Here is a 19,717-nt window from a genome sequence, read left to right on the forward strand (position 1 = left end):
GAATTTTAATAACCGAAAAGGATGTAGATCTATTGGATCTTAATAATTGAATTATGTTATCATTATTATTATCGAGCTACGTGGCATGCCCTTTGCTGAAAGGTGCTAAAATGGCGACCTCGCACCGGAAATTGCAACGTTGGAAGACGTATAGGTGAATAGCCGACTTCAAACGAATCGTAGGGGGTCATAGGATGGGATAGGAATCCCGGTAGGGGCAAAATTGGGAATTTATAATTTCTAAATGGTCTCTGGTCTGGTCTGATGGGAGGCTTCAGCCGTCACTAGTTACCACCCTACCGGCAAAGCCGTGCCACCAAGCGATATAGCGTTCCGGTACGATGCCGTGTAGAAACCAAAGGCGTGTGGCAGTTTTTATCAAACCCATGCGGGTTTAATAAAAACTGCCATACCCCTTCCTGGTTAGCCTGCTTCCATCTTTGACTGTATCATCACTTACCTCCAGGTGAGACTGCAGTCAAGGGCTAACTGGTGCCTAAATAAAAAAAACCGGCCAAGTGCGAGTCAGTCTCGCGCAATGATGGTTCCGTACTACAGTCGTATTTTTTCGACATTTTGCACGATAATTCAAAAACTATGATGCATAAAAATAAATAAAAATCTGTTTTAGAATGTACAGGTGAAGACCTTTCATATGATACCCCACTTGATATAGTCACTCACTTCGAAAGTTGAAAATACTAATTATTAGTTCATGACCACAATTTAATTTTTTTTGTGTGATCTAACCCTAAATTCACGGTTTTCAGATTTTTCCCCAAATTTCAGCTATAAGACCCACCTTCCTGCCAAATTTCATGATTCTAGGTCAACGGGAAGTACCCTGTAGGTTTCTTGAGAGACAGACGGACAGACAGACAGACAGACAGACAACAAAGTGATCCTATAAGGGTACCGTTTTTCCTTTTGAGGTACGGAACCCTAAAAATATTAAAAAAAAATCAAAGATTTCCCACGGGATTTAAAAACCTAAATCCAAGTGGATGACGTCGCGAGCAGTATCTAGTCTAGTATTGTAGTATTATATTATTATTTATTACTAGCTGATCCATGCGGGCTTCGTCCGCATGGATTTAGGTTTTAAAAATCCCGTAGCAACTGGGTAGCAATCTCAATCTCCAGGTCTTTAACTATACCCATGCAAAAAATCACGTCGATCCATTGCTCCGTTGTGACGTGATTGAAGGACAAACCAATAAACTAACACACTTTCGCATTTATAATATGGGTAGTGATAATATGGGTACCTACAGTGCGTGGCAGAAAGTAATGTACATCGGCCTTTAGACTGACATTTCGGTTTTATAGAGCGTTGTCTCTGTCACTCATACCTATTTGACGATTTGTTGGTCTCAATGACAGAGGCGCAATGCTCTACAAATCCGCTACCTCTTGGTGTTTACTTCATTTTATTATACAGCAGCTTTACGTTCAAATAAAGCGCAAAAAAGTTCGCAAAAAACGGATCAACAAATCAACGTGATTTTTTGCATTGTAATTAACCTATTTATAGAATTTTCATAATTTCCAATCTGCCATCATTAAATATCACCGCTTGCCTTACTACATTTTCCTTAATGATTGATTTCCCTAATGTCTTTTGGAAGAGGTGGCTAATTGCATGTAATAAACTCATTTAACACCATCTTGCATGTAATACGTGGCGTCTTTCTAATTACTATTAACTAATAATAATATATGGACACAAGGGCTTTAGGTCAAGAAAACATAATAATTTATGGACTCTTAGATTATCGTAGAAACTGTGATAGCCTAGTGGTTACTGACTAGGATATCGACTATCGATAGGATATAGGGTCGGGGGTTGAATCACGGGCACCTCTAACTTTTCGGACTTAATAATCGGGCGTTTTAAGCAGCTAAAATAGCTCCATAGCTGGTATAATCAGAACTCGAGCAAAAACTTAGCGTTATTGTTATACTACCTAAACACAATCTAATACCATAACTATTTGCCTCATTTTGTAGTTTTACTGATTTAGTATTTTTCGAACCCATAATGTATAGCGTGCAAAACTCGGGTCAATGCTCCGCCTACGACGCGGCATTGACTCCGAGTGGCCTACGTACACAACGTTCGTTGACCTCTAGCGACAGTCAAATGTTTTATTTGAAATATATCGTAAACTTTTACAAAATTATAGGATTTTTTTATATTTTCTTCGCGTTTTTAGGGTTCCGTACCTCAAAAGGAAAAACAGAACCCTTATAGGATCACTTTGTTGTCTGTCTGTCTGTCTGTCTGTCTGTCTGTCTGTCTGTTCGTCTGTCTGTCAAGAAACCTACAGGGTACTTCCCGTTGACCTAGAATCATGAAATTTGGCAAGTAGGTAGACCTTATAGCTGACATTTGGGGAAAAATCTGAAAACTGTGAATTTAGGGTTAGATCACACAAAAAAAATTAAATTGTGGTCATGTACTAACAATTAGTATTTTCAATTTTCGAAGTGAGTGACTATATCAAGTGGGGTATCATATGAAAGGTACCTGTACATTATAAGACAGATTTTAATTTATTTTTATGCATCATAGTTTTTGAATTATCGTGCAAAATGTCGAAAAAATACGACTGTAGTACGGAACCCTCATTGCGCGAGCCTGACTCGCACTTGGCCGGTTTTTGTGGTATCATATCAGTAATCATCAGTAGGTACTATCACCCGTCTTGGTTTTTGCCAGCTTTCCTGTATATCACTTGCTTTAAAACAGTGAAGGAAAACATTGCATCGTGGGGAAAACTGAGAGTTCTCCATCATGTTCTCAAAGGTGAGTGAAGTCTGCTAATCTGTATTTGGCCAGCATGGCGGACTATTTCCTAAATTCTGAGAGGAGATCCTTGCTCAATATGTAGGTATAGTGGGCCGGCGACGGCGTCAATCATGATGAATTAAAAATTCGTAGTGTACCATGTACCTACCTATAGAGTGGTTCCACTCAAAACAATTATAAATAATTACTTATTACACTATAAAAGCTACATTTAGTATATGACATTGACCTGCACATCAGATACCTAATAACTCAGAAAGCAAATTACGCGTTAACCTGGTGATTACACGGCCTAATAAGACAGTCCAAGGTTCAGATCCATCGCATTTTACAAATCAAAAATATGAGAGGTCAAAATTGCACAATAGTTATACTTAGATGCATAGAGATGATGCCCGTGACTTCATCCGCGTGGAATTACCTAGGGTTTTAAAAACCTCGTGGGAACTTTAATTTTGCGGCATTTAAAGTAGCCTGATGTAACTCTCCAAGTCTTCTTGGATTAATTATTAATTGTTTTTTGTGTCAATTACAAAACTGGTTCACTAAAAAAAAACTTAGTTTGAGAATTTAGAGACAAGGATGATTTCAAAATACCACTATTGCGTGTATGGGATATCGTTTGCAATTTAGTAAGGCAAAAATAATAAGTGTTTGCAAAAAACATCGTGAGGGAACCTGTGAGTTGTCCATAATGTTCTCAAAGGTGTGTGAAGTCTACCAATCCTCACTTGCCCAGCGTGGTAGACTATGGCCGAAATCCTTCATCATTCTGAGAGGAGACCCGTGCTCTGTAATGAGCCGGCGATGGGTTGATCATGATGATGATGATGTGGCATTATGCGGCGTCACTCGGTTCAGGGTCCCAGCTGGTTTCCTCACGATGTTTTTCCTTCACAAAGCATCGTGAGGAAACTTACAGTTCTTGAAAGTTCTTCATAATGTTCTCAAAGGTGTATGAAGTCTGCCAATCTGCACTTGGCCAGCGTGGTAGGCTATGGCCAAACCCTTCTCATTGTAAGATACCCGTTCTCAAGAGTGAGCTGGCAATGGGTTGATAATGACGATAATGAATTGCAATCAAACTTAATACAACCATTTGCACTGATGCGCCATTAAATATCTTGAACGACAATTCAAGGGCATAGAAAGGAGGTATTGTTTTTCGAGACAATGGACCGATATGTATGTTTGTCTGTGCCATTGTAGTGTCGCAACCGACGACGGGTCAAGAACTGTATCGGGATGCGCTGAAAGAAATGAATGCATTGTTTAATTTGGGGCAAATCGGATTATAGGCTCAGAGATAGTCGACGGTTTGTTCCGTGTAACTAAATATATAAAAGGAAAAGGTGACTGACTGACTGACTGATCTATCAACGCACAGCTCAAACTACTGGACCGATCGGGCTGAAATTTGGCATGCAGATAGCTATTCAGGGTACCAGCTGAAAATCAGCGCTGTATGTTCTTGTGCAACAAGGCATACAGCATAATGCTGAGCTGGGACCCTTTTTTCGGGTTGTGCCACACATGACAGTTTGTTCCGGCGCTTCTTTTGCTTGTTCTCAGGTGGAAGAAGCGCCGGAACAACCAGCTCTTACCTTTAAGTTGTGATATGTGGCACAGTTGTATAAATAAACGTCTTTCTTCTTCTTCTATTATGCCGTAGGCACGATATGTGTTTCCTACCAATTACAACCCGGGTATCTTTAAAACAAGAGTGAATAGGCATCTTCTAGGTAAACGCGTCCCATCTTAGGCCACATCATCACTTTCCATCAGGTTTGATTGTGGTCAAGCGTGCTATAATGAATAAAAAATAAAAAAAGGCATCAATTAAAAAAAGAGAGGATTTTGTTAATTCAATCCGTAAAGGATAAAATAAGCGTTTGCTGGTCTGGTCTGGTGGGAGGCTTCGGCCATGGCTAGTTACCACCTTACCGGCAAAGCCGTGCCGCCAAGCGATTTAGCGTTCTGGTACGATGCCGTGTAGAAACCAAAGGGGCATGGGTTTAATAAAAACTGCCATACCCCTTCCATGTTAGCCCGCTTCTATCTTAGATTGCATCGTCACTTAACCACCTGGTGATATTGCAAGGGCGGTTTGTAACTGAATAAAAAACAAAAAAAATACCTCTGCCAGTGATGTCGAAGCTTCGACGATTTGTTAGAAGTTCCCTGACTGTCGTGAACAGTGACATCGTACTATCAGCTGCCATCTCTTAGACTATTATTATTTCGTGATTTATAGAGCGATACATACAAATGATTAGGGAGGTCAGAGGTTTGCACTTAATGTTGTTGTTATGTATTTTTTAGGGTTCCGTACCTCAAAAGGAAAAACGGAACCCTTATAGGATCACTTTGTTGTCTGTCTGTCTGTCTGTCTGTCTTTCCGTCTGTCAAGAAACCTACAGGGTACTTCCCGTTGACCTAGAATCATGAAATTTGGCAGGTAGGTAGATCTTATAGCTGACATTTGGGGAAAAATCTGAAAACCGTGAATTTAGGGTTAGATCACACAAAAAAAATTAAATTGTGGTCATGAACTAATAATTAGTATTTTCAACTTTCGAAGTGAGTGACTATATCAAGTGGGGTATCGTATGAAAGGTCTTCACCTGTACATTCTAAAACAGATTTTTATTTATTTTTATGCATCAAAGTTTTTGAATTATCGTGCAAAATGTCGAAAAAATACGACTGTAGTACGGAACCCTCATTGCGCGAGCCTGACTCGCACTTGGCCGGTTTTTTAGTGAAGCCTTTAACTATGTAGTTCACTTTGTGTTAACAGGTAGGTATATTTTGGCATATTATGGGATCTATCTCTACATAGTATAAAAAAGTCGCTTCCCGCTGTCTGTATGTATGAACGCGTAGATCTTTTAAACTACGCAACGGATTGTAATGCGGTTTTCACCAATAGATAGAGTGATTCAAGAGGAAGGTTTATAGGTATAGTTTAATATTGGTTTGTGTTAATTTGTTGAAATATGACAAAATTTGAACAAAATGTCGGAAGAATCACTCCTCACTCACACCACATTAGTATTCACATTGCACCCATGCGAAGCCGGGGCGGGTCGCTAGTATAAAATGAAACTAAAACAGGTGGTCAAGTGCGAGTCGGACTCGTACACGAAGGGTTCCGTACCATAGTACAAGGTCATGTACTTCTAAATTTTTAATTTAAGTACCTACATGGCGGCCATTTTGAAATTTTCATTATTTGTTTATAGCGGCAATAGAAATATGTATACACACTGCAAAATTTCAACTTTTTTACATACAGTTGATGAGATACAGCTTGCTCACAGACCGACAGACGGACGATAAAAATGGACTCAAAGTCAAAGTCAAATAATTTATTCAAAATTGGTGATAAATTACACTTTTTGATGGTCGGATGTTGGATTTGTAAGATGAAATAGTGGTGATAATTATTACGCGAACTTAAAACTAAAGCTACGAGGGTTCCAAACGCGCCCAGGCCTCAGAAGAACCCACAACATACTCAGCGGAACTCACGAAAGCAGTGATGAAACTCATCTCATTATTTTTAATTCTGAAACAAGTTAGCCCTTGACTGCGATCTCACGCAATGGTAAGTGATAATGCAGTTTAAGATGAAGCGGACTAGCTTGGAATCATTGCATAGAGTTTGTCGAATATCAGAGTGAAATCAACTAAAAGTATGTACCTAATAATAAGTAGATATAAATAATTTAAATTAACTTAGCTATCGCATTAGGTTAGCCTGTAATGATAGTTTTAAGTTGTCAAATAAATAAATAAATTTAAAAAAAATTAAGGCCCGCAAAACAAAAGCATTCTAGAGAAGATAAATCATGAAATAAGTAGTCTTGTAAAGGTTATATAAAGGAATCTAATGGTACATAATGACAATAACACCTTAGGTATAACAAGTGCTCGAGGGGCGCAATTTTAATGCCACCTATCGGAACAAATCTCATCCATTAACCATCCATTCTCGAATCTCGAATAAGAATATAAACACACTATAGACTTTTTGTCTTGTCGCCTAGCTGCATAGATGGCTGAGACCTATGCACTTTGACTTTGCTCAGCATTAAGATTGAGTTAAAACGTGAGAGATATACTTCTAGAGCTCTGTCTTGTTTTAACTGTGTCTTAAGTCTAAGCTAAGTCAGAGTGCGCTCTATAGATTTCACGCCTAGACCCATTACGCAGTACATAAGTCGGGTTCGTTTGCTTCTCTACTTGTCAAAGACTCTGACAAGTGACATTTGCTTCAATTTTAAACAACTGCACATGCACGAATCGCGCACATGCGCATAAATAGAAGCAAACGCAAAAAAACCCATCTATAATAGTACAGCTTTATTCAAAGTTAACTTTAACTTTGCACAAATTGTGCGGTGCGGTGCTGTGCGATGCAGTATGCTACGGTGTGGTGCGGTGCGCTGTGGTACGGTGCGCTGCGGTGAGGTGCGGTGCGGTGCTCTGTGGTGCGGTGCGCTGCAGTATGGTGCGCTGCGTTGTCTTACATTGATCGTTATACTAATGTGTGTTTTTCAAAACAATTGTTGCAACTTTTTGCCGTGCGACAAGTCGCAATGGTAATCTCAAGATGTCTCTAAAGGCAACTTATCTTATACATCGGTACCAATTCGTTTCCTACTAACCACCATCATTTGACCTGCCAATCTAATTCATTTTACGCAAATCTAGCTCTTATGATATAGAATATATAGTTTAATTTTGTTTTAGGTGAGTGCGTGAGAAAGTCCAGTATTGTATCGGAATGGACTAATAAGTTACATAATGTAATGGTCAAGGAACGGACGATTTATTCAGTACTTTATATATTGATCGAGATTCGATCATAAATGTGCATAAATAGCGATTATAGCTTAATGGTTAAGGATGGTGATGTAAAAAGTGGTGATAATAAAAAGAATACCCGGCTGAGTTTGTTGTGGGCTCTTCTCAGACCTGGGCGCGTTTGGAACCCTCGTAGCTTTAGTTTTAAGTACGTATTAATTATCACCACTATATCATATCATTTTGACGACCTCCCTGGCGCACTCGTGAGCGGTCTTATTACTGGGAGGTCCCGGGTTCGATTCCTGGCAGGGGTTTGGAATTTTATAATTTCTAAATTTCTGGTCTGGTCTGGTGGGAGGCTTCGGCCGTGGCTAGTTACCACCCTACCGGCAAAGCCGTGCCGCCAAGCGATTTAGCGTTCCGGTACGATGCCGTGTAGAAACCAAAGGGGTACGGGTTTAATAAAAACTGCCTTATCCCTTCCAGGTTAGCCCGCTATCATCTTAGACTGCATCATCACTTACCATCAGGTGAGATTGCAGTCAAGGGCTAACTTGTATCTGAATAAATAAAAAAAAATCATGTTACAAATAAAAAAAATTGACAATCAGGAAGCGTAGAATTTTACAAATTCTAAATAAATAATTTGAGTTTGAGTTTGAGTTTGAGACGTCGGTTTTCTATTCAGGAGATTGTGGGTTCGATCCCGGGCACGCACCTCTAACTTTCCGGAGTTATTATGCGTTTTAAGAAATTAAATATTACTTGCTTTAACGGGGAAGGAAAACTTAATGAGGAAACCTGTATGTCTAAACGTTCTCTAAAATGCTCTTAAAGTACGCGACAGTAACATACCTATAGTTTTGCGTACAGGTTGAGATGGCAATCGGGGAGGAAACGCCCCGCACACCCACAAAGGCCCCGTGCTAACCCGGTGCGGGCAAGCACGGGTGACATGCGGGTGTGCGGGGCGTTCCCCCGCCTCATACCCCGATTGCCATCTCAAACTGTCTCGGACTATACTTGGATAGTAAAAGTACTTACAGTACACGGCCGAAAGTGAGGAACATCGGCCTTTAGAATGACATTTCAGTATTGTAGAGCGTTGTCTCTGTCACTCATACCCATATGACGTTTTGTCGGTCTCAACGACCGAGACAGTGCTCTACAAATCTCCTTCTAAAGATAGAGCCTCAATAGCTCAACGGGTAAAGGAGTGGACTGAAACCGAAAGGTCGACGGTTCAAACCCCGCCCGTTGCACTATTGTCGTACCTACTCCTAGCACAAGCCTGACGCTTAGTTGGAGAGGAAAGGGGAATATTAGTCATTTAACATGGCTAATATCTAAATATATAAAAGGAAAAGGTGTCTGACTGACTGACTGAATGACTGAATGACTGACTGACTGACTGATCTATCAACGCACAGCTCAAACTACTGGACGGATCGGGCTGAGATTTTGCATGCAGATAGCTATTATGACGTAGGCATCCGCTAGGAAAAGATTTTTGAAAATTCAACCCCTAAAGGGGTGAAACAGGGGTTTATAATTTGTGTAGTCCACGCGGACGAAGTCGCGAGCATTAGCTAGTTATTTATAAAAAAAAAAAAGGTCGTTGTTCATCACTTTTGGCCGTGTACGTACTTACGTCATATCTACAACGCACCTGTCTTCCATATAACCTAAAGTGGAAATAAAATCTACAGACAGGTCATTTCAAAATGGCGATGACCTATTAAATATTTATACAATCATCACCTTGTCATCTTTCCTGCATGTTAATGTGCCGTTTTGCCCGACAGGAAATAAGTGAGGCGTGGTGGGCGACCTACGCATATCTACGATGTACCAGTTGTACCTTTTTTCCCTTAGTTGGGATGATATGTCCGGGTCTGACCCCGGAACTGTATTTATCCGTTTTTTAGGGTTCCGTACCTCAAAAGGAAAAAAGAAAGCTTATAGGATCACTTTGTTGTCTGTTTGTCGTGTCTGTCAAGAAACCTACAGGGTACTTCCCGTTGACCTAGAATCATAAAATTTGGCAGGTAGGTAGGTCTTATATATCAGACATAGGGGGAAAAAAATCTGAAAACCGTGAATTTGTGGTTACATCACACAAAAAAATTTAAATTGTGGTCATGAACTAATAATTAGTGTTTCCAATTTTCAAATATAACTATACCAAATGGTGTATCATATAAACTTTATTTGTACATTCTAAAACAGATTTTTATTTATTTTTATGCATAATACTTAGTTTTTGATTTAACGTGCAAAATGTCGAAAAAATACGACTGTAGTCCGGAACCCTCTTTGTGCGAGCCTGGCTCGCACTTGGCCGGTTTTTTTTTAATGTAAAATAGACCAATTAAAAATTATTACTGACTGATTGTAAGCAATTTTGATGGCTTCCTTGTCGTTTTAAAAGTAGGATGTCTTGAACTCGATTTCTGATTTCGGAACTGACAATTTCTAATTTGTCTCTCGTCAGATTTGTTTGTTGGGAGACTTCCCCTACATTGTAAATTTTTGAAATAATAAAATCATCATATATTATAATTTCTCTCACCCGGCTATAGTCACGTGTTTAGTCGACGTTAGCCCGACTAGTTTCGAACCCATCCGGGGTCCTTTTTCAAAGGGAGCGCGCAGTCTTAACCGCGACGCGTGCGCGAACTGACTCCCTGTGAAAAAGGACCCCGGATGGGTTCGAAACTAGTCGGGCTAACGTCGACTAAACACGTGAGTATAGCCGGGTGAGAGATATTAGGTAATCGAAATCACTCACGATTAAAATCATCATCATCTACCCATCACCTACTGCGCACGAGTCTCCTCTCAGAATGAGAAGGGTTTAGGCCGTAGTCTGCCACGCTGGCCCAGTGCGTATTGGCAGATTTCTCGCATCTTTGTGAGCAATATGGAGAACTCTCAGACATGCAGGTATCGGCACAATATTTTCCTTATTTATTTGCTTAAAACGCACGTAGCCCCGAAAAATAGCGTTCCTCCCCTTGTCTCCGAAGTTTACCAATCGAAACCTCTGAAATAATAATTATGCTCAACAGAAATTCATGTAAGTATATTTTACAGAAAAAATATTATAACTAACGCTTCATCATAGTTTTTTGATAATAACAATAAACATCTACAAACAAAGTTTAAAGGTTCGTTAATAAAAAGTGATCCAGATTACCGTTTTATTTCTTCTGTAGTACGAAACCCTCGCTGCACGAATCCGACTCGCACTTGGCCGTTTTTTTGTTGTGTGTACTACATAATAATAATAATAAATGTCCTACTAAAAGGTGCAGAATTAGGTAGTAATTGGACGTCAGTCTAAAGATAATTTGTTTGGTTCTGTTATATTAATGAAGAACATGATTTATATTGCACCCAAAGTTCAGGATGAACTAATGAGTTGTCAATCCTATGTATGGTTGACAGATAAAATATTATGGAAACTTGGAAAGGTGCTGCTCGATTGTGATAGAATGACAGCTACAATGTCACGATCGCAATCACCTTTGATTGGTTGACGCTCGCTCACTATTGACTACAATGCATTGTTGCAACAAGAATCGCACAAATTCAGCCAATCACAACAATTGAGATTGTAATAATGATTGATGCAGGTTTTACGAAATCGATCTACTGGTAATAACACATTTTCTTTTAAAAGAAAATATAAAGCAAAAAAAATGTTAAAGTTTATTTCTCCAAATAGTTATGGTTTTTTTTTTTATATCTTTGAGTAGGTATTTTGTAAGAAAACTGAGAAAAATTTTATTTAACTTCGATTAAAATATGTAATAAGTACTGTATTATATGGCAACGTTGACCTTACATTAGATGAGATAATTATCAAAATGAGAAGATTTTTAAAGTGTTTTTTGTCAGTCTGTACATCATCATTACCTCGCGACCTCGAGGCCAGTGCAACTGGGTTACACTCTACTCATAAAATGTTTTATTTATATGCATTAAAAAGTATTTGAAGGATTACTTAGATTTTTTTTCTACTTCTTTAAGTCCTTACTAGGTGTGATTCGGGTTTTACTAATTCATAGATTATTCTATAGATACATACCTATTAAAAGATGTTCATATTGATTTAATAATAACATAATTATTAACTTTGTACGCTTTCAAAACACACATAAATATGTCGCCTGCGAATGATACATCACGACCTTTTATGTCAAGCGCTAGAATATGTTGATTCAGAAACGTGGCTGGATGATAATTAATTAATTGTAATATTATTTACTTAGTAACTTCTTCGCCCTAGTCTATAGCCTAAGGATCTTGCTAGTATTATAAACTAGATAAAAAACAATAAATAAAAAATATCTTTATTTACAAAAAAGGTTATTTCGGTGTCTTTTCCCAGTGGTCTCCACACTAGGTAACCTGTATCGTGGAGATCATATATGAGTTCCTCTTGGGTATTGCTGAGGACTAGGAAACTTGGACTGAAAGGAAGAAAGGACTAGGTGATGCCTGTGACCGTCCGTTGTGCCAATTTTCCACGCACATGCAAACTGTGGAATCAACTCCCTTCGGCGGTGTTCCCATTAGATTACAACATGGGGTTATTCAAGGGGCGCACCAACAAATTCCTGAAAGGCTGGCAAGTGGCAACGCATTGGTAGTTCCTCTGGTACTGCAAATGTACATAGGCCGCGGTAATCACGAAACATCAAGTGACTCACCTGCTCGCTTGCTCGCCATTGTTATTCAAATAAAAAAATAAAAAATAAACGAAAATATATAAAAATAATTTAATTTATTACCTATGCTTCCTTGAACGGAGTCATACGTAGGTCTCTTGTCACGGCTAATGTGCCTGCAGTATTGGAACCTGCAGGTTTGGCACGTAGCGATGGCAAGAGACCAGATGGTATGACTCTTGTCCCGTGGAAGCAAGGTAGGTCGCTTGTGTGGGATGCCACGTGTGTGGATACAACTGGCGCTGTCACACGTACAGGCGACCTCCGACCTACAGGCGGCCGGAGCGGCGGCTACTAAGGCAGAAAGGGCCAAGAGGCGCAAATATGAGAATATAGAAAATAGTTTCATATTTGTGCCTTTTGGGCTGGAGACCATGGGTTCGTGGGGCGAGGATGCTAGATCTTTTCTTAAGGACCTTTCATCCCGACTCGCGGAATCCACGGGAGACCGGAGGGCTGGCAGTTACCTCGGTCAGCATATTAGTCTGGCCATTCAACGAGGTAACGCTGCCAGCGTTCTGGGCACCCTGGCACGTTGCGGTGGTTTAGATGATATTTTCGATCTGTAATTTTTATGTTCTAGAATAAGTTTGGTATTTTTGTTTATTGTATTTTCATTTGTGTCACCTTTGTAAAAAAAAAAAATTATTACCCAATATATTATATACACAAGAGTTATTGTAGTTCTATAGTAATATTTTTTGGAGCCGGTGCCAATTAGCCGCACGAACCATCTACCTACTCTTCATATTGTTTTGTGACTCCACATTGGCACCTCATTGGTACCGACTCCAAAAAAAAACTTACAGTCAGTTGATAATCTCCTCCTTTTTTTTAAGTCGGTTAAAAATAGATTTTTAACTATATCACGTCAGGCTGTGCTCAGTTGTACGTGATTGAAGGACAAACAAACACACTTTTACATCTTTGTAATACGTGGTAAAAAGGTAATAATAGGTGGTAAAAAGTTATAAATTGAAGCCTCAATAGCTCAACCGGTAAAGGAGTGGACTGAAAACCGAAAGGTCGACGGTTCAAACCCCGCCCGTTGCACTATTGTCGTACCTACTCCTAGCACAAGCCTGACGCTTAGTTGGAGAGGAAAGGGGAATATTAGTCATTTAACATGGCTAATATTCTTAAAAAAAAAAAAATAGCATTTCAAATTGATGTGTGATACTATCTCAAATGAATAAAATATGATACTCGTGTGAAATCGTAAAATGGCAAAAATTGTTCATAAGTAGCAAATAATATCTAACATAGGCTTGAACTGATTGAACTTTATACCGACACATCATCTTGGTTAGGTACAATAAGTTTAGAAGCAAAATTGGTTTGTAATTTAAATCAAATTACTTACCATCAATTCAATAGGGTCTTGGACTGTAGTAATAAAATGATATGACTTTTTGTATAACGGTAGTTTATGGGGCTAGATTTCATTATTAAGGAGACTACCTAGGTATTTTAAAAAATCATACTTAAATAATTTTTAACGTCACGCTGTACGGAAAGTTCTAAATAATGACGTCACAATGGGTAAACGACAAATATTTTTCAATTTTTAGGGTTCCGTACCTCAAAAGGGAATACGGAACCCTTATAGGATCACTTTGTTGTCTGTATGTCTGTCTATCTGTCTATCAAGAAACCTACAGGGTACTTCCCGTTGACCTAGAATCATGAAATTTGGCAGGTAGGTAGGTCTTATAGCAGACATTAGGGAAACAATCTGAAAACCGTGAATTTGTGGTTATATCACAAAAATAAAATAAAAAGTGTATTGAAAAAATAATTAGTATTTTCAACTTATAAAGTAAGATTACTATAGGTACCTTTACCTGTACTTACATTCTAAAACAAATTTTCATTTATTTTTATGCATAATAGTTTTTGATTTATGTGTATTTCTATTGGCGCTATTAACAACAAATACCTACTAAAAGATTAAAAATTGCCATCATAAAAAATTAAAAAATTAAAATGATTTATTCTTGGTAGCATGGTACGGAACCAACTTCACGGAGTTCAATTCACACTTGACCAATTTTTTAGTTTCATTATCATAATAAGCAAATAATCAGATGCATTATGGATGCGAAGTATGTGTATTATGGCACCTATTATTATAATTTCATTATTAACTACAAAGTATGTATAATAATCGGAAGTTCACGAAAGGTCAATAAAAATGACTTCTAACTGTTAGTTATTCAAACACAATGCGATGTATATCCGTATAATTACGTATAATTGCATAATATAATCATACATATAGCTGAGTGTTGGGCGCTGGATAAAAAGTTAAGCGCAAAGCACACCGGCAGATTTTTTTTTATTTTTTTTTATTCACATACAAGTTAGCCCTTGACTGCGATCTCACCTGGTGGTAAGTGATGATGCAGTCTAAGATGATAGCGGGCTAACCTGGAAGGGGTATGGCAGTTTTTAGTAAACCCATACCCCTTTGGTTTCTACACGGCATCGTACCGGAACGCTAAATCGCTTGGCGGCACGGCTTTGCCGGTAGGGTGGTAACAAGCCACGGCCGAAGCCTCCCACCAGACCAGACCAGAAATTTAGAAATTATAAAATTCCAAACCCCTGCCAGGAATCGAACCCGGGACGTCCCACTAATAAGACCACAGCGCTCACCACTGCGCCAGGGAGGTCGTCAAAACTTGGACTTCAAAAACCTATAAACTTATTTAAAACTACACAAGAAAGAAAGAAAACTTTTTGATTTGATCACGTCACTGTGAACACTACAATAAACCTTAAAACTAATTTGATTAACTACATAAACTTAAAGGTAAAAATATTCTAAACTAGATGATGCCCGCGACTTCGTCCGCGTGGATTTAGGTTTATTACGTAGTTGTTCATTGTGATGTAGCGATCAAATAAAAAAAGTTTTTTTTCTTCTATGTACAGTAAGCGGCAGAAAGTAATGTACATCGACCTTAGAAGAAGATAGCAGGTTTGTAGAGCGTTGTCTCTGTCGTTGAGACCGACAAAACGTCATATTAGTGACAGAGACAACGCTCTACAAAGCAGAAAAATGACATTCTAAAGGATATAACGGTAAGTACGATCACTATGCTATACTTAAAGTCTTAGGAATCATTTCTGAGTAGGTACTTAGTAGGTACATATTACATTGTAACACACACATATTATACGCAAAGGTCAAATTGACTTGTAAAGGAAGACGATAAATCCTAGATAAATCTAGTAAATATCTAGTACTTTGATACAGTAGGTCTCACATACCTAGGACATCGACGCGTTATGCTAAATTATAGCTGACTGCTTACTTAGCTACCATAGTATAGCAACCGTACAGTACGGTAAGAAATACACAGATAATTGGGTCTACCACCACCACCAGTGGGGTGGGTGTAGCAATCGTATAGTTGGAAAAATATTTGAGAAATCCATACTATCCATACTAATATTATAAATGCGAAAATGTGTCTGTCTGTCTGTCTAGCTGCTAGCTTTTCACGGCCCAACAGTTTAACCGATTTTGATGAAATTTTGTACAGAGTTAGCTTACATCCCGGGGAACGACATAGTTCCCACGGGATTTTTATAAAACTCAAATCCATGCGGACGAAGTCCCGGGCATCCTCTAGTTAATCATAATCATTTATTTATTTTGCTCAGATATGGTAGGTACATGTATATTATTTACATGGGGTTTTAAAAATTAGGTCATCAGTCACATATCCTGCCAAGCATGGCGTGCTAAATTAATTGAACCCAGCATCTCATCTCACCTTCTTAAAATATTATGATGTCATCATGTAAAAGTAAAAACGAAGCTGTGATAGCCTAGTGGTTAGGACGTCCGCCTTCTATTCGGAGGTCGGGGGTTCGATCCCGGGCATGCACCTCTGACTTTTCGGAGTTATGTGCATTTTAATTAATTAAATATCACTTGCTTTAACGGTGAAGGAAAACATCGTGAGGAAACCAGCATATCTGAGAGTTCTCCATAATGTTCTCAAAGGTGTGTGAAGTCTACCAATCCGCACATGGCCAGCGTGGTAGACTATGGCCAAAACCCTTCTCAGTCTGAGAGGAGACCCGTGCTCTGTAGTGAGCCGGCGATGAGTTGATCATGATGATGATGTAAAAGTTATAGGTGTATTAGTAGTGTATTAGTATGTAAATATTTTATTTTAGAATGTATACAAATTCAAAAAGCTCTGATAGTCTAGTGGTTAGGACGTCCGCCTTCTAATATAGGGGTAATTCTAGGGGTTTCGATCCCGGGCACGCACCTCTAACTTTTCGAAGTTATGTCACTAGCTTAACGGTGAAGGAAAACATCCTGAGGAAACCTACATGTCTGAGAGTTCTCCATAATGTTCTCAAAGGTGTGTGAAGTCTACCAATCCGCACATGACCAGCGTGGTGGACTATGGCCAAATCCTACATAGTGGTTTGTAGATTATAATTCACTCTTTATAGTGAGCAAAATGAGTCATATGAATAGAGCCCACAAAATTTCGGATTCCTCTATTCTTTTTGATTTCGAAATAGTTTTCATGAAGTCAAGGCTAGACGTAATTGTTAACTTAAATTCTTACACCGTGTGGGCAGTAAAGTGCTATTAAGATTTAAGATGTGTACATAGAATTCGGAATAGTTTCAGAAATGGAGTTATAAGTGAGTTTTAAGCAATTAGGGCGTTTGTACACTCATCCGTATTCGACTCGTATCCGTTACTCTGCGAACAGTGGCGTGCATAGGGTTTGAAGCCAGGGTAGGCATTAGTTAGGTAGGAACCTGTTTACTGGTAGGTCATAATGAAAAATATGCATTGAGCTATTACAACTGGGGTAAGCAGTGCATTAATGCCTCTATGACCTGCACGCCACTGTCTGCGAAGTAGCAATCATACAAATTCGTAGATTCGATTCGTATTTTTTCACGGATCCGTCAAATCACGGATGATTGCACAAACGCCGTTAGAGCCATATCAGATACGATGTGACCGTGTTACGGCGTGTGTGCACTCATTCGTATTCGATTCGTATTCGTTTTCGTAAAAATACGCTTGTGCACTAATTAACCTTGCCTGCTGATAAACACTAATTTGGTTCATATTTATACGGATCCGTCAAAATACCACCAAATTAGTGCACAAACGTATTTTTACGAAAACGAACACGAATGAGTGCATAAACGCCCTTACAGTTTAGTTTACTATAGATGCTAACGATATTTGTATGTTTCATCATCGCTGAAATTCGCAACTCGCTTAGCTATGTCGGTTACTTTAGTTCTCCTACGGATCTCCTTATTTCTGCCTTGATCGCGTAAAGAAACTCCTACATAATATTTGAGTGACTCTGAGCTTTCTTATGAGACTCATAGCAAAGTGAACTAAGTACCTACCTAATAGTTAGCGACCATGTCTCGGACCCATGATGTCATCACTGGGAACATGCTCTGTTCGAAAACTTTGGACTTTGGATTTTAGGGTATCATAAAACCGGCGACACGTGTAACGATATTAGAATGCAATATCAGATATCATTTCTATTGGCTTATTTCGTATTCTATGGTCGTGTAGTTACAATAGGGCTCAAAACAATCTCTACCCACTGCATTTGTCATAATTGCATTCAAGTATCAAGATTAATAGCATTTGTACAAACACGCGAACATTATACTGTGTGATGACGTCTGACATAGAAGTAGTTTTTGGAAGTTTATGACTCATAAACCCATAGATATAGCTCAATGGGTTACGAAGCTGAAGTGGCAATGGGCAGGGCACATAGTTCGTAAAACCGTACAAGAAATAACACTTTTTTTAATTCATGGCAGCCATCTTGAAATTTCTATAATTTTACTGTTATAGCGGCAAAAGAAATACACATTCTGTGAAAATTTCAACTCTGTATCTACTAGCAGTGGCGTGCGCACGAAGTTAGAAGCCTGGGTATGCATTAGTTAGGTAGGAACCTGTTTACTGGCAGGTCATAATGAAAAATATGCATTGAGCTATTACAACTGGGGTAAGCAGTGCATTTATGCCTCTTTGACCTGCACGCCACTGTCTACTAGGTTATATAGGTACGAGATACAACACGCTGACAGACAGACAGCCAGACAGACAGACACACTTTCGCATTTATAATATAATATTAGTATGGATTTATCACATATAGGTGAGTCATAATTAACTAAATAAGCAGAAATCGTTGCACCCGAAATAATTAACTACCTAACTAATGAAACGAAATATTTTGTAAAAAATAATTCATACGAGTAAGGACTATACTAGGAATGCAATAAATTATTTATAAAAATTCTCACGATGTTAATAAATGTAATTTATTTAGTTAATCATTCAATTATGATCACTGACGATCATTACTTAAGTACTATGATCGCTGATGGATCATTAGAGGATGAATAGAAAAATTACGTGCATTACTCACATAATATATACATACTTGTGGGTAGTTCATCTCGAAGGCTAAATGAAATCTTATAAATAAATAAATAAATAAGACTTTATTTTTCAGAAGGTTTACAATTTACGATTTGTTAGTTTAAAAACAATTACATTCAAGTTGCGTCTTTGGTAGCCATTTTAACGCCTCAGTGTCTTCCGACATGGAATCTTAGCTTTTTTTTATTCAGATACAAATTAGCATTTGAGCGCAATTTCACCTGGTATGTGATGATGCAGTCTAGTTCTTTGATTTTCCGAAATAAAAAAGTTGTCTACTTCCAAAGGGGTAATGCTGCCAGCATCTTGGGTACAATGCCTCGCTGTGGTGGTCTCGAAGAGGTTTTAGATTAAATTAAATTTATTTTAGTTTTACTTTTAATTTAGATTTAAGTATATTTAATAGAATAAATAATCTTTGATAAAATTGTAAATTCCAAAATGGCCGCCTTAAACAATTCATTATAATATACAAACAACAATTCATTATAATATTATTATTCTCTACGCAATTCACCCACCACAACCTTTACGCAATTCACTCTCATTGGAATGCACTGATTCACTGTAACATAACCTTTGTGATTACACTACATCATCTGTAACACTGCAATAACTTACATACGCACTGGCTTAGCATAAATATGTTAATTATTTATATTCTTATAATTAGATGTACGCGCGCTCTATATTACATAAGTAAGAATGTAACGGAAAAACCATAGCAAAATTAAATAGTCTAATCAAATGAGTTGTTAGTATGCTGAAGTCTGAACTGCCGATATCGAAGCCCGATTCATTTCCCGGCTTATCTTAGTCAAAAATAATTCTGCTGTTCGACTTTTGGACGATCTAAAACTAACCGGCTCGTTGGAA

The 19,717-nt window shown here is 38.4% G+C and overlaps 1 protein-coding gene across 2 annotated transcripts in view; it reads right to left on the reverse strand.

Moving 5' to 3' along the window:
• Positions 1-3,524: 3,524 nt before the first annotated feature.
• Positions 3,525-19,717, reverse strand: part of LOC117993801 (zinc finger protein 59-like) — a 77,835-nt gene continuing 61,642 nt past the window's right edge. The window contains exon 3 of one of the 2 annotated variants that reach the window (XR_011238185.1): positions 3,525-3,560. The gene's annotated coding sequence lies outside the window, so the exon portion shown is untranslated. Of the gene's footprint in view, positions 3,561-16,364; positions 16,424-19,717 lie in introns of those variants that run through there. The other variant, XR_011238184.1, reaches the window with a different exon arrangement.

Source organism: Maniola hyperantus, chromosome 25, assembly GCF_902806685.2.
Source record: "Maniola hyperantus chromosome 25, iAphHyp1.2, whole genome shotgun sequence".
Taxonomy (NCBI): domain Eukaryota; kingdom Metazoa; phylum Arthropoda; class Insecta; order Lepidoptera; family Nymphalidae; genus Maniola; species Maniola hyperantus.